This window comes from Pteropus alecto, unplaced genomic scaffold, assembly GCF_000325575.1.
Source record: "Pteropus alecto unplaced genomic scaffold, ASM32557v1 scaffold57, whole genome shotgun sequence".
Taxonomy (NCBI): Eukaryota; Metazoa; Chordata; class Mammalia; order Chiroptera; family Pteropodidae; genus Pteropus; species Pteropus alecto.
The window spans coordinates 10,756,382-10,765,410 of record NW_006442508.1 but is presented as its reverse complement, the minus strand read 5'-3'; the positions used below and the strand labels follow the sequence as shown (position 1 = coordinate 10,765,410).

The 9,029-nt window shown below is 39.1% G+C and overlaps 1 long non-coding RNA gene across 2 annotated transcripts in view; it reads right to left on the bottom strand.

Moving 5' to 3' along the window:
* The window catches only part of LOC112471518, a 192,498-nt gene continuing 183,469 nt past the window's right edge, over positions 1–9,029 (bottom strand). For both annotated transcript variants that reach the window (XR_003043337.1, XR_003043336.1), the window contains exon 3: positions 1–95. This is a non-coding gene — a long non-coding RNA (uncharacterized LOC112471518). The remainder of the gene's footprint in view (positions 96–9,029) is intronic.

Sequence of the window (9,029 nt, the reverse complement as noted above, 5' to 3'; positions counted from 1 at the left end):
TCCTGCTGACGCCTCCTGGGACAGTGAAGTGTCTTTCTTTTTCCTTTTGCCAAATAACTTCTTAAAAGGCTGGAATTTGCCTCCCTTCTTCTTGTCTGTGGATTATAAGGTAAACATTTGCTGCAGTTTGACAGGGCTGCACCTTGGAGCATAAAAGCAAATTACAGCTGAGCTGCCTCTGGCCCAGGGAGGGAGCCAGGGCAAAGGGCGGCCATCTGAGTGAATGAGCGACCAAGCCCTGTGCCAGGAACATCAGGACCAGCCCCCATCCATGCACAGTCAGGCAGAGACAAGCCAAGTGCACAGTAAATCTTCTGCCTCCTGGGCTCCCAAGAAGAACCTGGGGACAAAATGAAGGGGTCCCAAGTTTCATGGTGGCCGACAAAGCACATCCTTGCACATGTCACACAAAGGTAGTGTCTGCTCTCTTTGACAAAGCAGATGGTGAGTGCCCTGCTCCATGGAAGAAGCTGGGAAAAACACGTAAGCCAGACAGGTGTTTAAGAAAATTTATATATGTATCTATTCTTCTCTGAGAACCACTCTGTTTTAGGCTTCGTTAGAAGAAAACTGCTAGCTCCTGGCACAAGCTTTGGCCCAAATTCCCTCCATCCCTGTATATACCCAGTTTATCTCTCTCGTCTCCTTTTAAAATCTACTCTGAAGAGCCCCAAAGGAGTTGCCATTAACATCTTTCCATATATTACTTCATCCAATCAGGACCCAGGCTCATGGCCAGCATTTCTTACAGATATTTTAGGCAACACTTTTCAGTTCTGCTTCAGATACAAATTCCTCCACATCACTCCACTCCTACCTGGGAAAAGAAAGTATAAATCGCCCCGCATCAGAAGCATCTTCCCAGATCTTTTCTTTCCTTTAAGAAGTGTCAAGAGCCATTTATCCAGTGGTCAGACAATCTTTTTCTTAAATTATTTAACCCTTACTATGTGTCACTGCTCTGAGAACTTTATTAATATTAACTCAATCCTCACAACAGTCCTATGAGGCAGATACTATTAACATGCCCATTTTATGGCTGAGGACCTGAGGCCCAGAGAGATGAATTAATTTGTCTATGTGATGGAAAACATAGCTTAGAAGCCAGAGTCAGTAGCTCTGGGGGAAAAGGAAAGATGAAAGCTTACAACACGTATAGAAAAATACCTATACAAAACACAAAGGTATGGGCCTCCAACTGAGTATCAGAGTCCCCAGTACTGGCCAGAGTCTACAGAGAGATCTAGGAATAAAAATGAGGTTAATGATATTCAAAGTAGTCATCTCATTTCCTCTGGTGATCGTCTGTCTGGCCTGAGGGAAAATTTGAAGTAAGAAATAAGTGGTTTAAACTGCTTCAACCTAAGCAGTGGCATAAGACAGTGAGGAAGCAGATAGAATAATCGCCAATTACAAAAAGACAACATTCTGTGATCCTTACTGTAGCTGCAAACAGACCTTCAAATTTCTGTGGTCCCTGAAACAACATTGTATCATATCACATTTAAAAGGAAAGGAGATTTCTAATACATCAGATGCCTCTCATATATACAAGGCTTTGTGCTAGGCATGCAATCCTCAAAAAAGTTAAATTTTCACTATGAATTATTTAAAAGACAGTAAAATATGCAATACGATTGAGATCATTTAAAATGGTAAAAACAAAAATATATGGGGGGCTTGATTTTGGAATGTTTGTATGCTTCAATGATTATTCATTCAGGAGTATAGGCCAGAGATTTTCATGACACCTACTTTTGGTTCCAATCAGTAAAATCTCCAATGGATAATTTTTTAAAATTATAATTAGTGGATTCTGAAGACTATCAAAGAACATTAGGCAAAGAGGGGAGTGGGGCTGAGAGGCTGGGAGAAAGGGGTGAAGTACAAATTAGTAGTTGATAGATGGTCACGGGGATGGGGAGCATGGCGTAGGGAATACAGTTAGTATTAATGTATTGGCTAGGTGGAGAACCAGAGGAGAGAAAGAGCAATCAGGGAGATCATTTTATAAACTATATAAACATTTAACCAATGTACTATATACTCGAAACTAGTAATACAATACAATACAATACAATACAATACAATACAGAACATTAGGCAAGTATTAAAAGAACTGACCTTATATCAAGTCGACTAAAAAATTTAAATTAAAAAGATTTCTATAAGGTGCTACAGGTATCGCTACATTATTATATAGTTGGTCTTTGACACTGACTGATGAAATAAATATTTTATCTATGATTAGCCAAGGCTCAAAATATGTAAATGACACCATAATTGTAAATGGTCATCATTGTAAATGGTCAAACAGCAATTATTGCTGTTTCACTTATTTCTGAGATAAATTCTTCCTTTTTCCATGTGTATCAATTGCCTTTTTCCAACTACAGAAAGATCTAACCCCAAATTCTCTAATCAGGCATATTCTAAAAGACCATAACAAAATTCTAAAAATATCAGTTATGATATCATTACCTCCAGCCTGGGCCCACATTCTAGCTTTTAAGGTAAGTAGAGAATTTTAGATGATTTCAGAATTTATTGATATGAAAAAAAAATTATCACTTGCTTTAAAGTCAGGGAGATTTGGTGGTGTTTAGGTGAACTGGAACCAAGGGAGTAACTATAATTAAAAACACATTAAATTACAGTTTCTTGAACAGACCACTTGTGTATTTAACTAACGGGTGTCTTGGTCTATGTGGTCAGCCAAGAAGGCTAACGAGGTCCTTAGTATTGATCGCCTCAGTGTCCAGAATGGTGGCAGCTACCATATAAAATATTTGCTGCATTAGTCATTGTTGGGGGAGACAGAAAGTAAACAGTAAAAGAGGCTGAATACCACAACAAGAATGGGATAAAGACAGCCTTGGGGAGGACACCAGGATATGAAAGCCCCAGCGTGGAGAACTTGGTGGGCTGCGTGCAAGCACGAAAAGGCCTCCTTCAGGTTCTCCATCTGCAGAGCTGGCCCATTTGAGGACTGCTTGTCAACCAGGCACTCTAGCACTTTGTGCTGCACACTGTATAGGCAATAACCTGACATGAGCACACACACACACTATCCTGGAGGACGTGTCAAAGTCCAAATGTCAGAAAGTGGACTTCTCAAGAAGTAGTCATGAAAGGCTGTTTCAGCAATGTCTTAGTTATTATCATGAATGTAAAGGAACAGTAAAACCTACCTGAACTAACCATTCAGCACCCAAGACTTCCTACCACAAGAAAAAGAGATTCTAAGATCTAAGAACACCAAACTTTTACAGAGGAGCAGTCCGAACACAGAGGCTCACAAGTGTGCTCCAAAGTCTTAGTGCTTGGTCACACCTCAGTTATAAAAATAATTTCCCCCATACTCATTTCCAAAATCAATAATCCACTTTATCAGAAATATCTTTACATTTTAAATGAAAACTTAAAAGTTTATTTTTATGATTATTTTGCTACTGACTGGCAATCAATTAATTTTCCAGGACTAACTTTATGAAAAGACTCAATAATTACATTTAGGCACACCCTGCACTCAGACTGCAAACTGTGATTAAGGAATATTATTAAGGAATGAAACTTTATAAATCAGAGAAATAATTATTCTCAAAGTTTGGTAGAAGATCTCTTACATCAAAAAAGCAAATACCTAAATTTTATGAAACATTTGCAGTTCTATGCCACAACTGTTATAAAAACCCAAGCATTGCATTAAATAAACTATTTTTGATCAATTTATGATTTGGGGGCTGAATTAACAGTCTATCTCCACAGAATCAACTGGATTCAGTGCATGGTCATCACTAGCAGCTATTTTATTGACAAATACTGTGAATATTTTTGTACAGATAGGGCCTAAAAGATTAAAGCAATTTTAGCAATGTAGTAAAACAGAACTTCTGCAATGTTAATGTGAAATATTCCAAAATACAATGCCATGTAGAAGGAATATAGTTTAGCAAAGTAAATAAGATGGCAGTTTAGAATTTTACGACACAATTTACTTTTGTTACGTGGTTGGGACATTGGAGATAAAAGCAGAGGGAGAAGAAGGAAATGCTCTCTCTACATTTGTTTTTTACTGGCTGCAGCTAGTTAGGGGTTAAGTGTGTGGGCCCCAGAGATAAGAATAGTTGGCCAGAATCCTGATCCCATCTCTCACTAGCTATGAAACATCTGCTTACCAGCCTCTCTGGAAATGTACCCTCTTAAGGTCTAAGACCAAATTTATAGGAGAAAAGGCAATGGATGCCACATTGTTTTAATACTTCACCATTTTTGTGTTGTAATTTTTCACACGAAAGAACCTATATGTCTATATCTATCTTGTGAGATCACAGTAATTTTCATTCTTGAAGTACCAAAATGAATTAATTTATTTTCATCATCCAATAATTACTTTAGGGATTTTTTTTTCATTTAAAAGTGCTCATTATCCACTATTTCATGGGTATAATTATATACCATTTGCTGGCTGCATCATCATAATTACTAGTTTATATAGAAGATTCTAAAAATTAAAAATCGCTGGGCAAGTCAAGTAAATCTGATTCATTTTCCATTTGTCATAAGGATGCAATTCTTACATTTTCATTTCTAAATCTAACATAATAAAAGCATACAATTTCTCTGCACTGGATTATTTACATGGTACACTTCCAAATGAGAAACAGAATTTCCTGTCATAGTTCATTTGAACTATGGTGTTTCTCAGAATGTGCTCTGTGGGTCGTTACTAGGTTCTTATTCAAAGACCAGTACATTTGAGAAGCCAGGTAAAATAAAGTTGTTTCTTACTCATGGGACCTTTCAGAGTCTTTAATATGCGGATACCATAATTGCTCTCTGAAAGGGCATAGATAACGCAGTGTCTCCCAAACTCGTTTGGCCATGTACACTTGACTTTCTGGACATCCTCCACAACTATTGTTCCTCTGAACATACTCTGGGAAACACTTCCCTTCATTCTTTCAAACATCTTTTAGTTTCTTTAGGTACCATTTATTTCACACACATACCTCTCCTAAACTCCAGAGTACATTGCTCAGTAAATCTAAGTTAGATGACTGAAACATTAGTCATGTTTTAGGTCACGTTCTTATTTCAAACATGCATGTAAATAGCATACATTAGGACATGGTACACAGCAACTGTCTGAATTCCATATTTTTACTAATTTAAGGGGAATTTTACAATGCTTTTCTTCGCTCTGGAACATCAGAGTACTTTTGAGAAGAAATTATTCAGTTAAAAAAGATTACTAGAAGTGCGCTGTGATGCACAAGTATTTGGTGGCTATCACATTTTTACTGGACCCCATAATCCTGGTAATCTTCAATTAGGAGTAAAAAGTTGGCAACATGTCAGACAGATCAAGCGTTTGGTGCCATGTGGACTGCAATGAGGACTGAGATTCTACTTCCGGAGAGGAGGGAAGTGGGTATCATGGCAGTCTGTCAAGTTACATGGGGGAAGAAGAAACAGTTTTCTTCTGGGGAAGCATGGAGGGAGGAAGATATTTGCTTTATGCTGATCTAGAGAAAGGATCAATAACACTCTTTTAGAAGAGGGTAGGGGGGTACTTGGAACTAATGATGTGAGGCCCAGGGTGGTAGTGACTGTAGCTTTCCCAAGTTAGAGGGCCTGGACGCTTGGATGGACCATCTACGGCATTTGTTGAAGATCTCTAAGGCCGGACTAGAGCTTGGATTTGCCGTTTCCTCACCCAGAAATGTCACTTTGTTCCTTCCCAATGTGATGAAATTCTATTCATTCATCAAGACCTATGTTCTTGAAGCTTTTCTCAAGTCCCCAAGCCCAGTGATAATTAATCAAACCTTCCTCTGGCTACTGTGTACTTTACTCATACTTCCGTTGTGCCACACCATGTGTTAGGGGCTGAACTGTGTCCCCCTAAAATTCACATGTTGAAGTTCTAGCCCCCAAGGATCTAAAAATGTGACAGTATTTGGAGATAGGGCCTTTAAAGGGTACAGGGTAAAGTGAAGTCATTAGGTGGGCCCTCATCCAATATAATTGGTGTCCTTATAGGAAGAGATTAGGACACAGACACACACAGACGGAGGACCATGTGAAGATGCAGGGAGAAGATGGCCATCTACAAGCCAAGGAGAGAGGCCTCAGAAGAAACCAACACCGATGACACCTTGATCTTGAACTTCTAGCCGCCAGAATCATGAGAAAATAATGTTTAAGTCACCCTGTCTATGGCACTTTGCTCTACAACCCTAGCAACTAATACATCACCTTATGGTTGTGTGATATTAAAGAGATCACATTAGATCTGCTGTTTTGTAACTGCCTTTACACCTTACCTAGAATACCTTTCTCCATTTGCCTAGAGAACACCTAACCATTTCCCCAAACACATTTCGAGTGTCAGGTTCCCTGGAAGCCATCCTTGAACACTTCAGCCAGAAAGCATGACCCCCTGCTCTGTCTCCATTTGTGCATGTACAGGCATCTATCACAACATAGCAAATTGTGCCATGGCTCTTAGACCACGAGTTCCCTGGGTACAGGAACTGCACCTTGTTCTGCCTCAGCGGCACAGACTATGATCCCTGACACACAGCAGACACACGTTAACACAGATCTACTGTTCCCTACCCGCTTAGGGCCAGATGTGTTTTAGTATTAAGGTATATTTAGACTGCAGTGGGGTCTCTGACAGCACTTTGTAATCAAATAAATGCAGTCTTTCTGGAAAACATTTCTATTCACCTTGAGTTTTGTTAATAAGTGAATTTGTATCAAACTTAAAAAGAACTATGGGGATTCTGAAGGTACAGATAAAGGATAGGAATCTCTTTACATAGCATAGTCATTCCAAAAGTGACACTTGTTTTGAAAATGCAAATTTGTTTCAATGTGATTGATCTATGATATCACAACCAGGAGAAACACTAGGGGAAGGCAGAATTCTGTACCCAGCTGAACCGAGATGTGTAGGAATACACAAAATGCACACATGCACACACCTCAAATACCTACCGGTCACCCCAAATTGCTGCATGTGCTATGAGATACACCCACACACGTGTGGTGTTACAGTTTTCTGTCCAATTTCAGATGAGCCCCTCCCACCACTTCACAATAACTCACAAGCTGCAGCTCTCTGATGATGCTCCAGTCGACAAGCAAACTTCATGTCTTTTTTGAGGCAAAGTGCTATATTTAGTGGAGCATTTATGAATTTCATTACCATTTAACATGTAAAAGTACTACATTTTAAAAACTAGGTTCTCATCCTTTTAGAATATCTCAACTGATACATTTTTTTTGTGTTGTGCTACTATCCCGTTTTTTCCATTAGCCCTGTCTTCATGGTTTTGCATAACACCCTGATTTTTAGCAATGCATATGTAACATTATAGCAGAATTGAATGTATATATCTAAACAGAATCTACTGAAACATGTTTGTACCTACCTAGGCCTATGTGAGGACCTATCATTTAAAATGACAACTACTTGGCTGTTTCTTGGGCCCTCTATTGCTTGAAACCACATCAATTTTTAATTCTTCTGGTTTTTCCATTCCTCTCTCAGAACCTCCTTTTTATATGTTTCACAACAATTCAAAAGAGAAACCAAATAATATTTAGAAATAGTAACAGAGGCAGATATGATTTTTAATGTGAAGTCTCAATGTTTGACCACATTTCTCCCACATACTAGAAGATGTGTAGGTGCTGGCTCTTTTCACTGCCAATTTCTGCCACTTGAGTTTCAGAGGGTGCTATGAATCAATAGCCAACTTTGAATGGAAAATATTGGCAGGGGGAGCTGCCTGCTACCTCGCCCTGCATACTTAGTATAGTAGCAAACTACCTCAACAAAGGATACCTTCGTATGAGGCCTTAACACATTAAATTCTTTTCAATTCAATATATATTGAATACTCAACATCTGTAGGATCAGTGTGGGGCTCAGCTGGCAACATGGATAAAACAAAAGCTTTAGGGACATCTGAGGTTGTACTGATCAGGATTTAATCAGAGAAACAGGACCACTGGGGTGGTGGTGGGGGTGGGGCGTGTGCATGTGTGTAAGCTATATTAGGATATCTATTGCAAGGAATGGGTGTAAGCCAAGTGGAGGCTGGCTAAGCAAATCTGAGATCTGGAGGGCAAGTCATCAGGAAGGGCTGGAATTTGTGGGCACAGGTTGAAGCTGCTGTTCACAGGTAGAATTTCTTCTCTCAGGGAAGCCTCAGCCCTGTTTTTAAAGCCTTTCAATTTACTGAATCGGGGGCATCAGATTATCTTAAAAAATCTCCCTTATACATATCAACTGATGATGGACTTTAATCACATCTACAAAATACCTTCCCAGCAACAGCTCAATTAAGCAATATTTGTGTTTGAATAAATAACTGGGGACTATCGCTTAGCCAAGTTGGCACATCAAAATGATCCTCACTCTCCATCCTGTCAACTTGGCACCCATACACATGTCCTTAAGCCATAATTAATCTCCAGATAAAGTCAATATCAAAATCATACTTCCGCTAACATGATACAAATATCCAATGTACATCTGAAAATACACTAACCCATTTCCCAGATGAGGATTCAAAGTCCTTGGGTGACGTTCACACTTCTTCTGTAACTTATATACTGATATGAAGTTCTTAATACACCTTATGTCAGATTATAAGGAGATAAGAGAGGGAAGAAAACAAAAATACTTAATACATATACAAAGATATTCATTGCAAAATAAGGAAGAAATACAATAACTATTAGAGTCCTTGTTGCTGCAACTGGTCATGTGGTTGTAGCTGGTGTTTATAGCCGTCTTCTCCCACTACCTACCTATCCACATTCCTTTTGCCCTCAGCAAGGACTTCAGCTGGTTATGGTTCTTTGCCTGGTGAGGTGATCCAAATGTAGATTCTTGAGGAACATGGCCATTAGCTGTCCTGAATTGGGTTGTTGTTCCGTTGTTCCATTGTTCCTTCTTTCCTTCTTTCCTTCCTTCCTTCCTTCCTTCCTTCCTTCCTTCCTTCCTT